Source organism: Sus scrofa, chromosome 7, assembly GCF_054392235.1.
Source record: "Sus scrofa isolate SSC_HxYL_T2T_F1_AM1 chromosome 7, Sscrofa_HxYL_maternal_Yorkshire_Landrace_v2.0, whole genome shotgun sequence".
Classification (NCBI taxonomy): Eukaryota; Metazoa; Chordata; class Mammalia; order Artiodactyla; family Suidae; genus Sus; species Sus scrofa.
This window is the reverse complement of record NC_139389.1, coordinates 75,864,429-75,884,085: the sequence shown is the minus strand read 5'-3', so window position 1 is coordinate 75,884,085 and position 19,657 is coordinate 75,864,429. Positions and strand designations below refer to the sequence as shown.

Genomic DNA, 19,657 nt, shown 5'->3' with positions numbered 1-19,657 from the left:
TGATTGGGGGAATTATTTCACAATGTATACATATTTCAAAACATGTCGTGCACCCTAAATGCATACAATGTTTATTTGTTAATTTTATCTCAATAAAGCTTGGGGGATAAGTCAAATGATGTTGCCAGACTGGGGCAAGCCTGAAAGGATGGGAAGAGATGAATGCTCCAATCTCACTCTTCTCCTTTCCTGACCACACAGTGGTCCTGTAAGGACCCAGTCAGAAGCCAGAGAGCAGGGGAGCTGTTTATGTGCTTCAAAGAGGTAATGGTACCTAGTGTTCTTGACACTCAGAAGAGATCATTTTTAATATCCCTACTCTTGCTCACATAGGACAAAATTATTCTCAGTAATAGTCATATAAATAATCAGTCATAATTTTTGCTTTATTAATTCATCATTACACTTTATAATAAATATAATCAACAATTAAAAAGATGAATTACAATGTTAGAGTTATTTAAATTCTGTAAAATATTTCATGTATGGTCTTAAGCTTACACTTATCAAACAAAACATTACAATAGTAATCTGTTTTACTGCTTTAAATTTCAAACACAAATTAAAAATTCCATGTGATCACACAGGATGGCAAAATAAATATAACTCAAGTTTCGGTTCTTCTTCTTGACAATCACTTTTTCTAATCTACTGTTTAAATGAGAGATGTGTAATACATGGCATGAGGGGTAGGGGAAGGGCTGGGGGCAAGAATTGTAGCAGGCACCACTGATTCTGGCCCCTAGAACTTACTCTGGGAAGGGAAGCTGCTAGCCAGTCTCTGTGTGTCTGACAGTCTGACTGGAAGCTGTTTGAATTAACATATCTAATGTATTATAATTATTATTACTACTATTATTTTGCTTTTTTGGGCTGCACCCAAGGCATGTGGAGGTTCCCAGGCTAGGGGTTGAATCAGGAGCTACAGATGCCAGCCTACAGCACAGCTACAACAACTCGGGATCCTTAACCCTCTCAGTGAGACAAGGGATTGAACCCGAAACCTCATGGTTCCTAGTCAGATTTGTTTCTGCTGCACCACGATGGAAATTCTTAGTGTATTATTAAAGCTGTAGCGGTTCTTGGATTTACAAGTTTAGCCATGTGTTAAATAAAATGCTGATTGACTTTCAGTTGGTTTATTCTTATTTTCAAATTCTCCTCAAACACTTCATCCCCTTATTGCCTACAAGAGGGAGCAGGGTAGGAGGAGGATCCAGAGGGGCAGCAGGAAGCCATCTTGCCCAGGATATTAAGTTATGAATTGAGAGCTTTCTAAGCCAGAGGTAGCAAACCCTTACATCCTTGGTATTTCTCTCCTGTTGGTTTTCTACTCCTTGTGTGTCTACATGACATTGTCAGGCAGGTTAGCCTCCTATTACAGGTTTTGTGACAGCTGTGTACTTGAGGTGAGTGGCTGAGTGGAATGATTAGAACAAAATGAAGGAAAGATCCATGATTCTGTATAACAAACGAAAACCTCTTTTGGCTGCAAGACCGCTTCCTAGAGCTTTGGGGAAGTGCTATTCAGGAATCGATTTGAACCGTCCTATATGCGTGTCCTCCTTCTCTGGGAGTCTCCATTCTTCACCCAAGGGCCTCCTGTATATCTGCCTTCCTCTTTTTGCTTCTAAAAGACCCAAGGACATGCTGTTTGCTTTTGCTCTCTTGGCTTTCTCTCTACCCCCCTCCCTGCTCCCTTGGCTACCTCTCTTTCCTTCTTCTTTTTTCATTGGACCAGACATGAATTTGTTCTGGGAACTTTGAGTAATCTATGGAAAGGTTGTTAAAGGCTTCATGTCAGATGTTCAGTTGCTTGGTAACTCACAGAACCTCCTGCCAAGTTTATGTTCAGAGAATTAGACAAACCATCCTGTTTTGGGGCCTGGGCAACATCAGTTTGCCAGTTCAACTCTGTATGAGAAGATCCCCACACAGGCATAGAGTAGAGCCTCAGCCGCCACAGGGCACAGAGGGTGGGAGCAGAGGCTGAACCCACCTGGCCAGGCCTAATCTGCAACAAAAACTAAATAATCACTGCACGTCCGTGGGGTGGTTTGAAAAATGTTTCCTTCCTTCCTTCCTTCCTTCCTTCCTTCCTTCCTTCCTTTCCTTCTTTCTCTCTTTCTCTCTTTCTTTTTTCTTTTTAGGGCCACACCTTCGGCATATAGAAGTTCCCAGGCTGGGGGTCAAATCAGAGCTGTAGCTGATGGCCTATGACACAGACACTGCAACGCAGGATCCGAGCTGTGTCTTTGACCTATATCACAGCTCACGTCAACACCAGATCCTTAACCCACTGAGCAAGGCCAGGGATCAAACCCACACGCTCATGGATACTAGTCGGGTTCTTAACCTGCTGAGCTACAAAGGGAACTCCCAGTGAGGTGGTTTGAGATCCTCTCAGCGTTTCTCTACTTCTTCCTTTGTTCTACTTTATGATCTCTCATTCTCAGTTTATTTCCTACTGTTTTCTAGGAACCCCATTGTTTTAGATTTAGAGATTCTCTAACAAATGGTACCAGGTAACTTCAGAGTAATGGCAACTTCCATAGCAACACAAAAACCAAACAAAATCTCCTAGGACTCTGGGTTGTGAGATCAACTTGGAGGAAATGAGGCTTCCATTGTGGCTTCCATTGTGGTAGGTAGGATGAATCTGGATAAAATATTTGGTTTAATGCCTTTTAGGAGCTGAGGCACCAGAAACACCCCCAATGTCCTAGAGAGAATCCTTTGTTGGACTGCATATGATATTTACTGTCTGGTATGTGCAGAAAAGTGCCAGAAGAGTAGCCTCCTTCTGGGTGGTGTCAGGAATCTCTACTACCTGCATAAATCATTGGCCTTGTAACTCCCCCAAACTGTGGCACAGAGGAGGTGAAAGAGCTTCTAAGAAAAGAAGAGCTGCCACAGCATGAGTAAAAATTAGTCTTTGGCTCACCATGGCTAGCAGTGGGGATTGGGTAGGGGAGCAGCATCCTCTCTGAGACTGACTGGATGGAAGCCAAGATTATTCAAGTGGAAATGAACAGGGAAGGAGGAGGGGGAAAGAACAAAAGTCTATTGGAGGGTACAATAAAAACTTTAGTGAGTCTTCAACTGTTGCATTTTCTTGTGAAAGTAGTCATTATATCATTTGCAGATTTAACTTTAAAATGATTGACTTGAATTGGGCTAAGACTTAAAGATGATCATGAAAAAGGAAGAGGCCTCAGATTAGCAATGATGTTTATACTAAAAAGTTTCCATGTTCAGAGTAACAGACAGGATGGTTTTTGGTGATGGTTTTAGCTGTTGGGAGCTCATTTGATTTTTCACTTGGGTAGATGAGAATCTCTCTAAAGATAAGAATAAGAGCTTGGGCATCTGCTGCACAGTTTTTCCTAAGAATACAAGTAAGTTGAATGTCACTTGATTTTAGCCTCTTTTCACAATCAGGGATATTAACTACACTCTGCTGTAGTTTCACTTATCTCCAAATAGGTGGAGTTCCCTTTGTGGCTCAGTGGGTTAAGAACCCGACTAGTATCGGATGAGGATGCAGGTTCAATCCCTGGCCTAGCTCAGTGGATTAAGGATCTGGCGTTGCTGTGAGCTGTGGTATCTATCACAGACATGGCTCAGTTCTGGCGTTGTGGTGGCTGTGGTGCAGACCAGCAGCCGCAGCTCCGATTGGACCCTGTGCCCGGGAACTTCCATATGCCGCAGGTGCGGCCCTGAGAAAAAAAGTATCTCCAAAGAGGTATATGTAGGGGAGAAAGATGGCCTTTGTGCCTTGACTCTCATGGTCTTTGAGTAGGGATAAGGATCAGTCCTTGGTGGATAGGTACTGGTAAAGGATGGAGGCTCATGTCCATGGAGAGGATGATGCTGGTGAAAGGCTGCATGATTCGTTGATATAACCATTCAAGATTAGTTTATGTATAGCCAATCTTATACAAAGAGCCCTTTCCTTTTTGAAAATACTAACTACCCAGACTTTGGTGTATTTGAAAGGAGTTAGGTGCAGGTGGGAAGGTTCTTGGTGGCATGGGTGCTCTGTCAAGATGTCTCAGGAAACCTGTTATACTTCATTTCCTGACACTGCTGAGACTTAGGAATATTCGGCGGTTGCAAAACTACATGGGTGAGGAAGAAACTCAGAATTCTTGGACTGAAACTGATAGATGAGGAAGAAAAATACTTTTATTCTTTAAAGGCGAAACCAATGGGTGAAAGTTATAAAAGCAGATTTGGGTAGCTTTCTACTTGATTCACAACTGAACCATCTTAAAAAAAAAAAAGAAAGAAAAGAAAAATAGCAGCTTTTTATCCTTGATCATGTTCCAGGAATCTTGATGTGGCGATTCCTTCCTGGGATGAGAGTTTGACTGATGGCTCCTGAGGTTCCTTTCTACTTTGAAATTGTATGGTTCACATAAAAGAGTTTTTCTCACATGCAAAATGTCCTTCACATATTGATATAGCAAAATAGCAAAGATCTTCTTCCTCCTTTAATTTGAAACTGACATTAAAAGTAGTTAATGGTGTGAAAGGTAATAAAATTCCACATGTTCAAACTGATGTTAGATGCACATCTCTTAAAGGCCAGAAACTTAGAGGTGTCCTCAGGAGAATATACTAGACTTACCTACCTTTCTTGATTGTGGATGGTAATATTTTTATTTTTATTTGTTATTTTTTGTTTTTTTATAATATTTTTTTATTTTTTCCATTATACCTGATTTGCAGTGTTCTGTCAATTTTCTACTGCACAGCAAGGTGACTCAGTCACACATACATGTGCACATTCTTCTTTCTCACATTAAATGATGATATTTTTAGAAGAAGATGATGATGATTAAGGTAATAAATGTTCCTTGAGTAAGAAGGAACAAGCTATTTAGAATTTTATAAGGTAAACCTCAGTTCATTTCCCATAGGTAGAAGTTGTTAGTAGTTTTTTTTTTTTTTAACTTTTAAATTTTGAGGAGAAACTTTTAACTTTAGATTTTTTTTTTCTTTTTTGGCTGTCCCACAGCATATGGAGTTCCTGGGCCAGAGATCAGATCCAGGCTGCACTTGTGACCTATATTGCAGCTGTGACAATGCTGGATCCTATATTTTTAAAAAGTTTTTTTTTTTTTTAAAGTTTAGATCTTATAAAGAATAAAATAGTTTTAGTTAAGGAGAACTAAACCACACTATGCTTCCTAAATGGTTAATTAATTCGAGCAAAGATTACAGGTGTATCTATATGCACCCATATATAGTTCCAGTTAATGTTTCAGAAGCTGATCTGGGAGTTCCCTCATGGCTCAGTGGGTTAAAGATCTGGTGTTGTCACTTCTGTGACTCTGTTTACACCTGTTTCCTGGGTTTGATCCCTGGCCCAGGAACTTTCACATGCTATAGGTGTGGCCAGAATTTTAAACAAAACAAAATGAACAAGAAGCTGATTTGAAGCTCTGGGTATGTGGGGAGGCGGGCATGTCAACTGTGAGCTTCACTATAAGGCAGAGGTTCTCCACCTGGAGTGGTTTTGCCTCTAGGGAACATTTGATGCTTTCTGAAGACATTCTGATTGTCATCACTGGAAAGTTTGGAGTGCTTTTGACATCTGGACATCCTGCAATGTGCAGGTCAGCTCCATAACAACAAAGAATTACCTGGTCCCAAATGTCAGGAGTGTCAAGGTTGAGAAATCCTATTATAGGGTGAATTGGGCTATTTATTGATGGAATAGCCTCCCTCACAATATCTTTAGGTCTTTCCTTCAGATCTGATCAGATTCCAGCTTCCTAACTGGAGGGTAAGTCTGGGCAGATAGCATTCTGGGTTCTGAGTGGAAGAAGAGCTGAGATCTGAACATTCAATAGATATGTATTGACCTAGTTCCTCAGTTTAGGGTGTGGTATCCCACCTTCATTTGTGTTTGTATCCTCTAGTCCAGAGACTCTCCATTCACTTCTCTCAAGAGGGAGGCAGACTCCCAGTGGAGGGTATCTGGGGTTCTAGCAGCTTCTTAAATTGGCTTTTAGGCAGTTATCCTACATTTAGGCTCACTTCTCCCCACGTCCAGGGGAACAAGATGTCATCAATTCTGGGGTATCTGAGGGGCTCCAAATATAAATGGAGTTGGCTGTTTCCTCACTGCTAGATTTAGCCTCTAGATCTGTTTAAGTCAGTTACTTCTTGGCCATTTGTTTTCTTGTTTCTAATATTCACTTGCCATTATTATCTCTCTTTCTTCTCCTTGTTTTTAAAATATTCCTTTAGGGATATTTTTTTGTGGGATTTTGAGAGGGAGCAGAGGCTAATGAGAGCATTTGACTTCTTATCGCCACCAGAAATACAAAATAATTTTTTCTTTTCCACTATGTTTTCTGTAATACTGACTGCTCCATTTGCCTGCCTATACCAGGAGAAATACCAGAAATAGCTCCCCCCCCCGCCCCCCACCCTTGGTAAGGAAAGAGGTTTATTATTTTGATTTTTGTGACATAAGGTCTGGATTGAGTACTCCCTCAAAAGTTTCTCCTGCTACTAAAAAACAAAAGTAAAATGAAACATTTGCCAATATTACTTTCAGCATCTCTGGATTTTTTTTTTAATCTTTTAGCTATTTAATAGCCACTTACTTAAAATGTAGCAAATGAGGCACAATTGTCTACCAGCTTATTCATATAAAGCCTTTATTTCCTCACTAGCTGAATCATTCCTGTACTCAAACTCTCCCTCCCTGACTCACTCATATTTTCAATGCATGTTTATCACATGCCTGCTATGCAGAAGGGTCTGAGTGAGACAATATGTAGAATGCAAAACTGTGTCATAATTCCTGCTTTTAAGGAGTTTATAATCTTTTTCATCCTTTGAAAGTAAATTAAATGACATGTCATGTCTCTATATAATGTGACACTCATCATAGTCTTTGTGCATTAATATTAACACAGTATGACTCTTTTTATGTATCAAATCATCATGTACACTTGAGCATACACAGTTTTTTACATGTCAGTTTTATCTCAATAAAGCTCATTAAAAGGATACAGAGACTTTTTATGTTCAAGATCCCTGTTTCTCCACCCTATCAACTTTTCTCTCTTTATAGTTCGGTTGAGAAGTAAGTACACATAGAAGCTACTTGTTCTTCCTTTCCTGGACCTGAAGTTTCTGGAAGGTGAAGGGTCAACAAGTGTTGATTCACTTGTCTTCCCCAGCACCCAGGAAAGTGTTGTACAAAATGAGATGCTCATTAAATACCTTTGTTTTTGTTAATCAATGTTGTACATAAAACCATCAGGCCAAAATATTCCTCTGTTTCCTTATAAATCTCTCTAAATCTGTTTTCTTCCTGTTATTTTGCACATTATGGTGGAAGCAAAGAAAAATATATTTTCTCAGCTGTTTTTTTTACATAATGTTCAAAAATGAAGTAAAATGAAACTCTTATGTCACGGACTCTAGTTTAACTAAATGATCATTCCAAATATTCTCATTTTAAAAATTGTCAGCTGCATATTAATGAAATGATTGTTCATTTTCAATCATATGAAATAACTTTTCATGTTGAATAAATTTGTTTAAAGGACATTGAGTATCCAAATGAATGAATCATATGGAACTATTACTGATGAGGAGATCGGGGCAAAGGGCACAATGAATAGAAGCTATGACAAGCAGAATTTGTCTGAGGTTCATTTGTATTTGACTGTAAATGACTAAGTAAGACCCAAAATAGCTGTGTCATGTGATGTATGATATGATTATGAAGCACTAATTGAAAAATTATAAATGGATGATATCCTGAGCTTATTGGAAAAGGAGCAACTCTTTCCGAGTGTCATATCAGTTGTAACTGTTGCTAAGAAAGATATGAAAAATTAAAATAAAAAGCTTAGTCAGCTTTAAAGCATCTGGATCATTCTTGGATGCCTGCCAGGTACTCCTGCCCTTGATGATAAAGTATCTCAGGCTCAGGAGAGCAAGAAGTGAAGGGCTCAGCAATGATGACCTCTCTGGGAAACTGCTGCTCTCTCCCACACCACAGCTAGACCTGGTTAGTGGTAAGTGATAAAATCTAATGGCTGGAGGGTTTTGGCTTTCAGCTTAGACTTTAGCTGTCTTACAGCAGAGGAGAGGGAGTAGGGGTTTCTTGAAACATGATTTAGAGGAGCATTTACATTTTAAAAATACGGAATATTTTTTTTCTCTCTACTGAAAGGAAGATCTGGCAAAGCGTCTGGTAATATTCGATCTAATTTTCTAGGGTTGAAGAAGGATATGCTAATTTCTTTTTAGAGGCTTTTAAGTCAGTAGCTCTTACTCAGCACTTTCTATTATGGCTATTTATTTCCTTAAGCAAGAGAATAATAAGTAGTTTATTAAGAAAAAGACAAAAATTCATGAATTTATGCTAAGCTGGTCCATGGCCCATGCTGTTTTCATCTGTCAGCATACACAGAACAAAAATAAATATGGGCTTGTACTGTCTGCTTTTCACTGGAAAATATATATTTTATTTTTCTTTGCAGGTCCATAATATAGAACTTCTACTTGTTCTAGGAATTATTTTTTAAAACACCAATTTGTACTTTATCAGATGCCCACCTTCAATTTAGATAAGATGACTAGATGGGCAGAAATGCTTGACAGTATTTGATGAGCTTGATTCATTTTAAGCAAAACCAATGAAAAACTTGTTTCTTTGAAAAGCAGATATAATACCATATCTTTAATTATTATTTTGTACCAAAGAACATTCGGAGGGTCTCTGATCAGATCAGACCTTTGGCTATTAAGAGCCTGTCTCCAATAGTGTTTTTAAATCTGATATCAGAATCTTCTGAAGAAAATCTTTTTTGCATGTCCGGGAGGTTAGGGTGATTTGGAAATAATGGTGAGTGGGAAATAATGCTTTTGAAAATCTTGCTCTTAATGAGAGTTCATCACCCATAAAATGCCTTCTATTTATGAAAGGACAGCAGTGTGGGTAGTTATTTGATGTGTTCTCATATTACAGCTTGAACAGTAAAAACAAATGTAATATTACTTGAAGGACTTTAAGTTCATAATTTCATATTTCAGTCTGATTCAGTTGCCTTCAGAAAAAAAAAAGTTATTCATTCCAGAACATATCTTCTTGTGGGACAAATAATGAAACCACCTCACCTTCAATCAGATCACTTAATCACCTGTGGCTTTCATCACAAGATCAGATTTAGTTCATAGGAAGCACCTATTTCTTTAAGGAATTATTTGAGACAAATAAAACATTATTGAATTGATCACAGTAAGCATTTTATACTTTAAAATATGGTGTTTTAACAGGCAGATAGGTAGTTTTAAACTTAGCATTTTAACTAGGTGTCCCTTCCAGTCTGTGACATTCTCTACTCAAAAAAAGTAATTATTTTCATAGTCGAATAAGATTGACAACTAATGCACCCTATATTCCTGCTCCCTATGCAGATGTTCTCAGTGTACCTGAGAGTATTAAAGCCCTGTCCTGCAATTAATAAACTTTTTTCTTTTTATGGCCACACCTTTGGCATGCGGAAATTTCTAGTCCAGGGATGGAAGTGCTTCGGCAATGACAACACCTAACCCTTAACCTCTAGGCCATCAAGAAACTCCGTCTTTCATTTTTTAAATCTAGATATTTTTAAGTTTTATGTTTACATACAAATACTTAAGTCAAGTGGTTTGAACATTTAAGACAGACATTGGTCCCCAGACTTTCCTTTCCATTTCTTAATCTCCAGAGGCAACCATTTTTCATTTTTTAAATGATTCTTTTGGTAACCACCTCCATCTTAACTAAAACAATAGAATGGTGCAGAGCTGCTTCCCGAGTATTTTTCTCTTATTTTCATCTATTGACTTCTCACTGTGAAACATGAGAATTTATTTGGCTTGTTCCCTTATCCCATATCTCTCTTGCATACTTTCTCTCACACAGGCACTCATTCATGTGAGTGCACACACACTGTTCCTACCCTCCAGTCCTTCCTGTGAAATCATGCTGTGATTTGGATTATACCAACATTTAGTGTCTATAGTAAGAATATGTAAATGCATTTTTTTAAAGCTAAACCACATAGAATGATATGATTCTTCTATTTTTATGTACCTATTAATTTTTTCCTGGAGTTTATGGTTGTTTTTTTGCTTAGTTTCATATGTGTTTATCTCTAATATAACCCCCAGTTCTCCACTAGATCAGTAAATCTTTTCTAAGTGTATTCATTCACATCAGGTTTTCTTTCAGTGTCATCTGTTTTGAAGAGTCTTTCTGGGAGCCTTCTGACCTGTTCCAATCTGGACTGGATGCCTTCCTTGTGCTAGTACGTAGCTGGCACCCTGAGATTTCTCTTCCTCATCACTCTGGGGTGCTAGGTTGTCTGTTTTCTGCATCCCATTCCTCTTTCTCTGGTATCTCTTGAAAAAAGTGTGTGGGAGGTTGCTTTTTTTGTGAACTTAAATGCCTGGAAAATAGTCTCTTGTTCTCTCCTCACATTTGGTTATTTATCAAACTGTCCTTTTCTCAGTAGGCAATTATATGCTAGAGCTTGTTTTCCTTCTTAGGAAAACAGTTGTCTTCTAGCTTTCTATGTTCTAGTTCCAACATATGGGAAAACACCCTCTTCTGCTCTCAATATTCTTTCCTTTTGGCATTTCTGATCACCAAATGTGTGGTGGTTTTTCCCATACCAAGCAATTCAATGATACCAGCTAGATGTGCTATAATTTAACACAATTTTGACGCTGTCTGCCTGAAAATAGTGTCAGATCCCATGTATTAAGGGCTCAGTCCCACAAGTATCCCCCTCCCCCTACCAACTTCAGGTGCCAATTGCAAATCCAGGTGGTTTCCTGTGCATCTGACTGAATGGCTGCAAATCAATTTCCTCCTCTGCTTGCCACGATCCCCTCCTCAGGTTCACCTAATATGCTAGAACTACTCACAGAACTGTGGAAAACAGTTTCCTTACTAGATTACCAGTTTGTTTAAAAGGATATTAAAGGATACAAATGAACAGCCGGATGAAGAGATACATAGGGCAGTGTCCAGAAGGGTCTGGAGCACAGGAGCTTCTTTCTCTCTGGTGTTTGGGGTGCATCACCTACCCACTGTGTGGATTCTTGTTCACCAACGTGGAGGCTCTCCAAACTCTGTCCTTTTGGTTTTTTATGGAGGCTTTATTGCATAGGCATGATTAATTAAGTCAGTAGCATTGGTGATTGATTCAGCCTCCAGCCCCTTTCTCCTCCCCAGAGGTTGGGGTGGGACCAAAATTTCCAGCCCTCTAGCTGTGATTGGTTTCTCTGGCAACCAGCCCCCATCCTTTCCAAAAGCCACCCCATTAACCTAAACTCAGGTGTAGTTGAGAGGGGCTTGCTGTAAACAAGACACTCCTTTCCCCATTATGGCTCTGGAGCTATTTCAGTAACTGAGGACAAAAGACCTAAATACTATAACAAAAGATACTCTCATTGCTCTTTTGCTTAGGACATTACAAGAGTTTTAGGAGCTCTGTGACAGAAATGAGGAGACAAAAACCAAATATATACTTTTATGGTAATTCATACTATCACAGTTACTGTTGAGAAATCCAAAGCAATCTAATTTATAATTCTTTGTATATGCCTCTACCTCTAACCCAAATCTTATTTTCCTTAATATTCTGGGATTTCAAATAAAGTCCCATGAGATATGTCAATTTTCTTACACTAGGTAGCCCTTTTTAATCTAGAGACTCATGTCCTTCATTTTCTTAAAAAACTTCATTAATGATATTTTCCCTTCTCTTTACTTTTGCCTTCAAGAACTCCTATTCTCAAGATGTTAGACCTCCTGGATTGGTCACTAACTATATTTCTCTCCCAATTTCTATTTATCTTTTTGCTTTACTTTTTGTGAGATTTCCTCAACTTTATTTTCAGCCGTTGTACTGAGATTTCCCTTTCTGCTATCATGTTATTTTTTTTTTGTCTATTAATATTTACTTTTAAAAAGTAAAGTTCTGTTTTTGTTTTGTGGATAAAATATCTCTGATAATTTTTCTTTGATGACTGAAAAAATGCACGATATGAGAGTTCTAAGTTAAGTTTTATTTCGGGGAAAACTGAGGACTGTATCCTGGGAAGCAGCATTTCAGAGAGCTCTGAGAAACTGCTCCAAAGGGGTGGAGGGAAAGGTCAACATATATGTGGTTTTGGTGAAGGGGGAAATACATGCAATCAAGCAGGTATTTTTACAGAAGGTTGCCCCTGGTCTCATGAAGGTTACTGCTAGTCACAAGGAGCAGATGTCACCATGAAGCACTTTTCAGTGCTTTTCTAGATATGAGGAGATGCAACGGTTGGGCTCATAAAATCTTCTGAAAATATCTATCTGAAGGCCTGTTCTGCCAGTTTTTCCTAGAGCACAGAGTGCCTCATTCCTGATCACCATTCTGAACTCCTTTCAAGGGGTATTGAAGGTCAGGGGTTGCAGCGGCTTGTGATTTAATCCTTGCAGAGACAGATGGCGAGTGCCAATTTTTAGTTGGCATCTTCTTCACCAAAATCATTTTTTCCTCTCATAATCTGTTTCCTCCAGGTTGAGGTTTTTTGTTTGCTTGCTTTGAGACTGTTATCCAAATTAGAGTTTTTCCTTAATCTCTGCTAATCCTTGACTGCCTAATATTTAGGAGTAGAAGACTGGAAAGCTGATTGAATGCTCCGAGCGTGAGGGTGGCCTATTGACTGAATGTCATTGTAGGGTGATCTGGATATGCTAGATTTTAGCATTATGTCTTAGAATGATCATATCTCCTTGAGAGGGGGAATCTCTATTCTCCTAACTGGAGGGTAAAGGCTTTGGAGAGTCCAGTTGGGGAAGAGGAGCAAGAGTCTCAGAATGAACACTTTTGAGCACTCAGAATTCTGAGCACTCAGAGTCTTCTGAGCACTGAGAATGCCCATCTTAATTCCCTATTTTCATGGTACTGCTATCCTCAACAATGCCCAGTGTCCCTATGTCCAGAGACCTTTTGATTAATTCTTTCTGGACAATAAACCTCTAGTCTTCTTCCAGAATTGGAGTGGAAGCAACTACCCAGCAACACAGAATAAGGGAAGACCTGGAGTACTAAATGTTTTTTTGATCAGAATTAATCTTCTCAACATATCATTACCCCTTTACCCAGTTAGGCCAAACTTGAGGTTATGTTGTACAGTCCTCCAAGCTGCCTCATTTGTCAGAGACTTCTGATACCAGCCGTAAGTCCAGGGGTCTCCAGGACTTTCCTCACATCAGCTAATGATAAATTTGGAGGGTCTCACAGACTCCTTCAGTTTTGATAATTTGATAGATCAACTCACAGAACTCAGGAAAGTGCTGTAACTATGACTGTAGTTTTCTTATACCAAAAGGATATAAATCAGAGCCAGCCAAAGGAGGAAACACATAGGGCGGAACCTGTGACTGAGACGTTTGCAAACACAAAGCTTTCATGTTCTTAGGGATGCATTACCCTCTTGTCCTTGATGTGTGGAAAGTTTGCTTGAGCTTCAGTGTCCGTAGACCTTATTGGGGCTTCATGACTTAGGCATGATTGATTGCCCGAAGCCCTAACCCTCTAATGCTATGAATGTTCTTTCTGTGTGGCTGGCCTCCTAGAGGTGTGTTACCTTGTTAGTGTGGACTATCAGGTGTCAAGTGAGGGGCCCACCATGATCCTATCACTTAGGAAATTCCCTGAGTTTAGAGGTTACCACTCAGGAGTTGGGACAAAGGCCAGAATTTTCTTTGGGTAAAATTAGTTTTTCACTACATTCATTTCCATCTCTAATTCCAGAGGTACCTGACTCTACCAATTTCAAAATATTTAAAGGATTCTGAAGTAAAATCAAGTTGGTTCTTTGCGCTCCGTGCTGCTGGTTTAGGATATAGTTTTCTTGTGTTGGCTAAGGCATTTATTATTTGTTCATTTAATTTTCAGCTTCCAAAAATATTAGGGTTTTTCCTCCCATTCTTGAGTGCATATACTTAAAACAAACCAAACAAACAAATAAAAACCTCAAACCAAAAAACCCTTCATAGCAGTGTTAGTGGGTTTCTGCAGAGAGCAAAATTATATATGTATATATATATTCACTTGGCTATCTCATCCCAGCAATTGCCCAGCATGCTCTCAATTTATTTGTCAACTTTTTATAGAATACCTCTTAATACCTGGCAAATAAACACTGAATTAGCAGACACTTCTCTATTGCTTCATTCATAGAGATAACTAATTTAGGCTATAGGATCTTGAAAAGTGACTTTTCTTTTAGGGTTCATTTCCTTTCTACTTTATGTATTGAGGTCACAAAAGCTAAATAGCCTCTTACCCCTTATTGACCAGGGATGGGATCGAGGAGAATCTTTTTACTTCAATCATATCTATTTTTACAGTGTTTGAATTAATATATATTACTTTTAAATTAATTTTTAAAAAATTTAGAACAAGAAAAATAGTGAAAACACTGCATAAAATGATCCTAAAAATTTTCCGCTTCAAATCTACAATGCTTAGGTTTAATGGAGAGCTAAAAGTGGAGAATTCTTTTTATATTTAATGGAGTAGGTAGACAGAGCACAGAACTCATTTAATCACTTTGATCTAAAAGTCAGACTTGTAGTTAGTTCCCCCATCTCAATCCATCTCTCTCTTTTTTCTGGGCTGTAAAGAAGTTTTAAAGGTTATATTTTATATTAATGAAATCTGCCTGGAAAAATGTTGATTCTCTCATAATGCTGATTTCTCATTTCATTTTCTCGATAAGAATTTACATATTGATTTTTCTTTCTCATTCTGGCACACAGCTATAATTCTTTCTCTTCTTTTGCAGTCTTTTTAGAGTTTCTGATGCTTATGAGATTCATTCCAAACTCCACAGCTTGATGTTCACAACCCTCTTATAACATGGCTGCAATTTACCTTGAAGGCTTATCTGTTTCTGGTTCCCCAAGCTCCCAATTCCTCTCAACACTGAATTATTTGCTGATTCTCCCAACTTCTTGGTGTTGAGGTGTCTTTGTCCATGTAGTTCCCCCAGCCTGGAATTCTTTCCCCATCCCCTTCTACTTCTGCCTGTCTTCTAAGTCATACTCATTTTTACAAGGTTATTTCAGATGTTTCCTTCTTCAGTAAAGGTTCTCCCTTATCATTCCTTCATCCATGATTAATTCCTCTTCACTGGGGCTTCACAGGGTTTTCTTTGCCCACATCCTGCCTGTGTAATGGTATCAGTAGGGGTGTGTGTGTGTGTGTGTGTGTGTGTGCGTGCGCGCGCACATGTGTGTGAGCATGGTACGGAAGGGAGAGTAGAGGGAGCGAAATTGTCCCCATTAACTTATAATTTCCTTGAAATTACCATTGTGGCTGACTATTAACCATGAGGATGCAGGTTCGATCCCTGGCCTTGCTCGGTGGGTTAAGGATCCTGTGTTGCCGTTGAGCTTGTGTAGGTCACAGTATTCTGGTATTGCTTGATTCTGGTATTGCTGTGGCTGTGGCATAGGCCAGTGGCTACAGCTCCAATTTAACCCCTAGCCTGGGAACTCCCATATGCTGCGGGCGAGGCCCTAAAAAGACACTGCCTTATATAGAGTTGATTCTGCCATAATGTCAGTTAATTTGAAATGACTCTTGTTTCATTTTCTTTGTATTAATAGCATCAACAAAAGTAACAACTGTATAAATTATACATTAGAGTTTTACAAATCCAGTGCTTCCCAAGACATTTTCTTGAAAAACAGAAAGGTGGCTTCCTAATGCTTAAAGGTGATTAGCAACTTGGGGTGGGGGTAAGAAGTGTGAACACTCAGCGTCATTGAGTCCAGATCCATACATTCATGACCATGGGCAACATTCTCAGGTGAGAGATGATGCAGCCAAGTGAATCTCTGAGTGATGCGAACTGACCACTGCAGTGGGGGAAAGAAGGCACGGGAGATGCGATGATGGGCTGAGTCAGTCTGGGTGTCCACGCTGCAGAAGGATCTGAATAATCAGAGGCGGGGGAGGTGGGAGGAGGGGTGGAGTGAGGAAGATGATTGATGAAGTGTGTTCTGGTTGACAGAAGACTCTAAGCTTTGGGGGGAGGGAATTAGCAGTGATGGAGGGGAGACCTGGGAGAGGGTGCATGGATGGTCTCTGTGTGATTAGCAAGATGTCATCAGCCATTTGCCTGGGGAGACAGCCATACACAAAGGTTATGTTTAAGGGGAAAAGAGTAGATGGAAACCGCAGTGATAATACCGAGAAGATCTTTTGAATTTACATGCTGTGTTTGCCCCCCTCGCTGGTCCCCGGTCCCATGCACTTAAAGCTTGAGATTTTTCTTCTCTCTGATATCCACTTGCAGGCTGCTCTGTTATGGCAGGAGGATTAGAAAGTGAGCCTCATCTTGGGTTACCACACTGATCTCACTTGACAGTGTTCCTCCAGCTGAGTGCTGGAAGGCTCTTGGCTGGGAGGAGAAGCGGGCCAAGGAGAAGGAGGAATCAGTGATTATGGAAACTTCCTTGGGAGCATCTTACAAAAGCCATCCTCTCTTTTTTCCCCCTAAGTACAAATTTACTTAATACTTGGTAGGAATTCTTTGGCTCTCCTCTTAAAGAGCTTAAAGCCATTTAACGTTTCCCAACCCTTGACCTCACAGGAGGCCAGGGAGGTAGACAGGCAGCAAGATTTAAAACTAGGTGATGAATTAGAGCCTCATTCATCTGGGTAGACCGCGACATTTCATTAAGCAATTTGTTAAGCTTGTTTTTGTGTTTTCTTTGCAGAGCTCAATTTTAGAGTCCTGGAATCAGATGCAGGGTGCACCTCTTGAGTTCATTTATTTTTCCCTAATGCAATCAAAGCTTGAGAGCTAACTGTAGACAAAAATCAAAACATTCCACTGGAACTTATTTCCCCCTTTCAAAATGCAGTGTCTCCATGAATAGGTTCTGTGAAGTGTGATTATGAAAGGATATGAAAGAAACAAAAATGAAGTGGAAGAAAAAAGGACACTTAGTGATGCCTAGCTTAATTTTCTCTACCTCAGTTTTGTAATATGTACTTTGTAGCAAGCAGATTTGTTAAATTGACTGGAATTATTCTTTAGTTTCTCACTTGTTTTTGAGGAATAAGCAAAGCACAGAAAGACTGAGAGCAAGTATTTAGGCTTGGGGTTGATTTACATGATGATCAGACCACCTCTCAAACTGTACACATGAAGATGCTCTTTTTGTAAAGACCAGTTTCTTCCTAAGGAAAGAGAGAGAGAGCTTGAATGCATTCAGCTCAGATTGGCTTGTCAGCTGGTTGTGTTAATATAGGACTATTAATTTATACATTTATTAATTTATTATGCTTTAGGATTGCTCAGTTTTAGGGTATACGGTCTTAGTTCTTCTGAGTCAGGCCCGGATGTGCTCTGTCCACCCAAATACTCTTTTCCATAGTGATCTTGTTTTGGCAACTGTCTCCTTTTTCTCAGCTCACTTATCACCGCTTGTTTGCAAAAAGCCTGCCTATAACTGTACAAGCCTGGAGCTTATACATTAGCTTTCAAATAGGGACAGCGGAGTAGCCCTCTCTTTGCAAGACATTTAGGCCACTAAGGGTGTATGAAGCTGGTACCCTGCAGACTCGCCAGTGTCCTGCTGGCACGAAGCAGTCCTGATACCGGCCTTTATCTTATTTGGCTATGAGCAGAGAACCCGAGGGGGGAGAGAAGGAGGAGCCAGACATTTAATCCTGAAGGACCTTTAGGGAGAAAAGCATTTACAGTGAGTACAGTCGGTAGGTTTCCGACTTTTCTATTATTTTATTTGAGAGAAAATCAAAAGAGATGGGAGGAAGAAGTGGGCAGCTTTGATGGGTGTGTAGCTGCATTTTTTGCTTCCTAGTTTGGTAGAAGAAACTGCTCCTGATTTACATGTCTTATTTAAGTCAAATGTGTTCTACTAACGACAGGTTTTTGCTCAAAACTTGCAGACTGTCAGGGAGGTAGCAGCACCAGTCCATGTTAGTAAGCAATCACTGTATGTTTCTTCTCTTTCTGTGGGATGATAGAGTGTGGTGAGAAAAGCCTTCCCAGAACTTAAAAAAAAGCTTTAAAATCTTTACTGCTTTTGGCTTTTTCACTTGAAATGTTGAATCTTCTTTGGATTTGTGGAAAGGAAAGGATTTGATCTATGTTATTTTTAACAGCAGCTGGGATAAAGGTGGGATTATCTCTAATACTGGAAAGGTGGCCACAGATAAGCATTTGATGGGGGGAGGAGAAGGGCAGGTCATTGTGTTCCAGAAGGTGGTTAATCACTCCTCTTTTGCAGCTTTGGAGCCAAAGTTGTACCCCGTGGGTGCCTGTATGCACTTCAATCAGTGCTTTCATTTACATCATCAGAAGTTGTTGTCTACTGGCTTTTTTTTTTTTTTTTTTTTAAATTTCTCTGTGATTAGAAAGGAATCTTATTGCAAGAACCCTTGTAAAAGAAAAACTTAGAATAAATGTATAGAGTTGTGTTAAATTTCCTATATTTGCTTGCATTCAAATGAAGTAATTAATTTCATGAGAAAACAAGCTTAAATAGTCGTGATAAAGATAGGAAAAATATCCACAAAGATTATTATTGTAAATCCCTGCAATATGAGGCAGTTTTCCTTTAAAGTATTTAGGTTATCCTGGAAATGAGATGTGATTTTGTGAAAATCAGAAATAAAGATTGCTTATCCATAGGTGGTACATCTAAATATGAACTACTAGAGTTGAAAACTGAATGTTTATAGTAATTATTTTCCATATAAACAGATAATTAATCAATGTTATGCCAATTCCTGGGCTTGCTCTGCTATTGTGACAGTTATGGTATTCCTTCCCCAGAGGCCACGCTACATGTGAAGGAAAGTAAATAAACAGAAGTTGAAATAAAACTTGAGTAAAGCATTGCTTTGCTTCACTTCTCTGGGTTATGGACCTCTTGCTTATAGTCCAATCAGCTAAATATGGGAACATCACATGCAGGTTGAAATTTTGTAGATGCAGGAAAATTTTGCCTTGGCAGCTTGAATATAAGATTTCTTTGACCTTATAACCACATCTGTGTATAACCACATCATCTTAAGATTGATAAATCTTAGATGCAAACTCCCAGAGAGGGAGAATCTCCCATATTCATTCCTCTGAGAAGGATTAGCAACATGTAATGTAGAAATAATGATGGACAAACTGTTTTTACATGGTAATAATTCATTCTTTCCTTCAGGTAGGTCTAATCTATTGCCGCTGTTGGTGTGCTTTGACAAAATGGAGGTCTGTCACTTGGTATCTACATAGTTCTCAGCATAGGCAGGATGCTTCCCATAGCTTAGAAATCTCTGGGTAAATAACCCTATGTAATCACAGCTTCTTATGGTCAAATGGGATCTTATTGATCATTTAGTCCAGTTTTGTCATTTTACAAATGAGGAAACTGAGACCCAGAAATGTGGAGTGTCTTGCTCCAAATCACACAGAACTGCCTGGTATGCAGTCTGCTGGTATATATAGACATGTATAATAGGACATAAATTTCACTGAGCCAATTCTCTTGTATGTGGGATATAGTAGGATATGTATTTCAGAGGAAGTCTTGACTTGATTTAGG

The 19,657-nt window shown here is 39.2% G+C and overlaps 1 protein-coding gene across 10 annotated transcripts in view; it reads left to right on the top strand.

Annotated features, from left to right (window-relative positions):
• AKAP6 (A-kinase anchoring protein 6) overlaps positions 1-19,657 on the top strand; it is a 458,273-nt gene that overhangs the window by 71,767 nt on the left and 366,849 nt on the right. For 2 of the 10 annotated variants that reach the window (XM_021099871.2, XM_021099865.2), the window contains exon 2: positions 7,928-8,051. The exons of 6 other annotated variants lie outside the window; for them this stretch is intronic. The gene's annotated coding sequence lies outside the window, so the exon portion shown is untranslated. Of the gene's footprint in view, positions 1-7,927; positions 8,052-17,757; positions 17,811-19,657 lie in introns of those variants that run through there. 2 more of the 10 variants (XM_084968954.1, XM_084968952.1) reach the window with 2 other exon arrangements.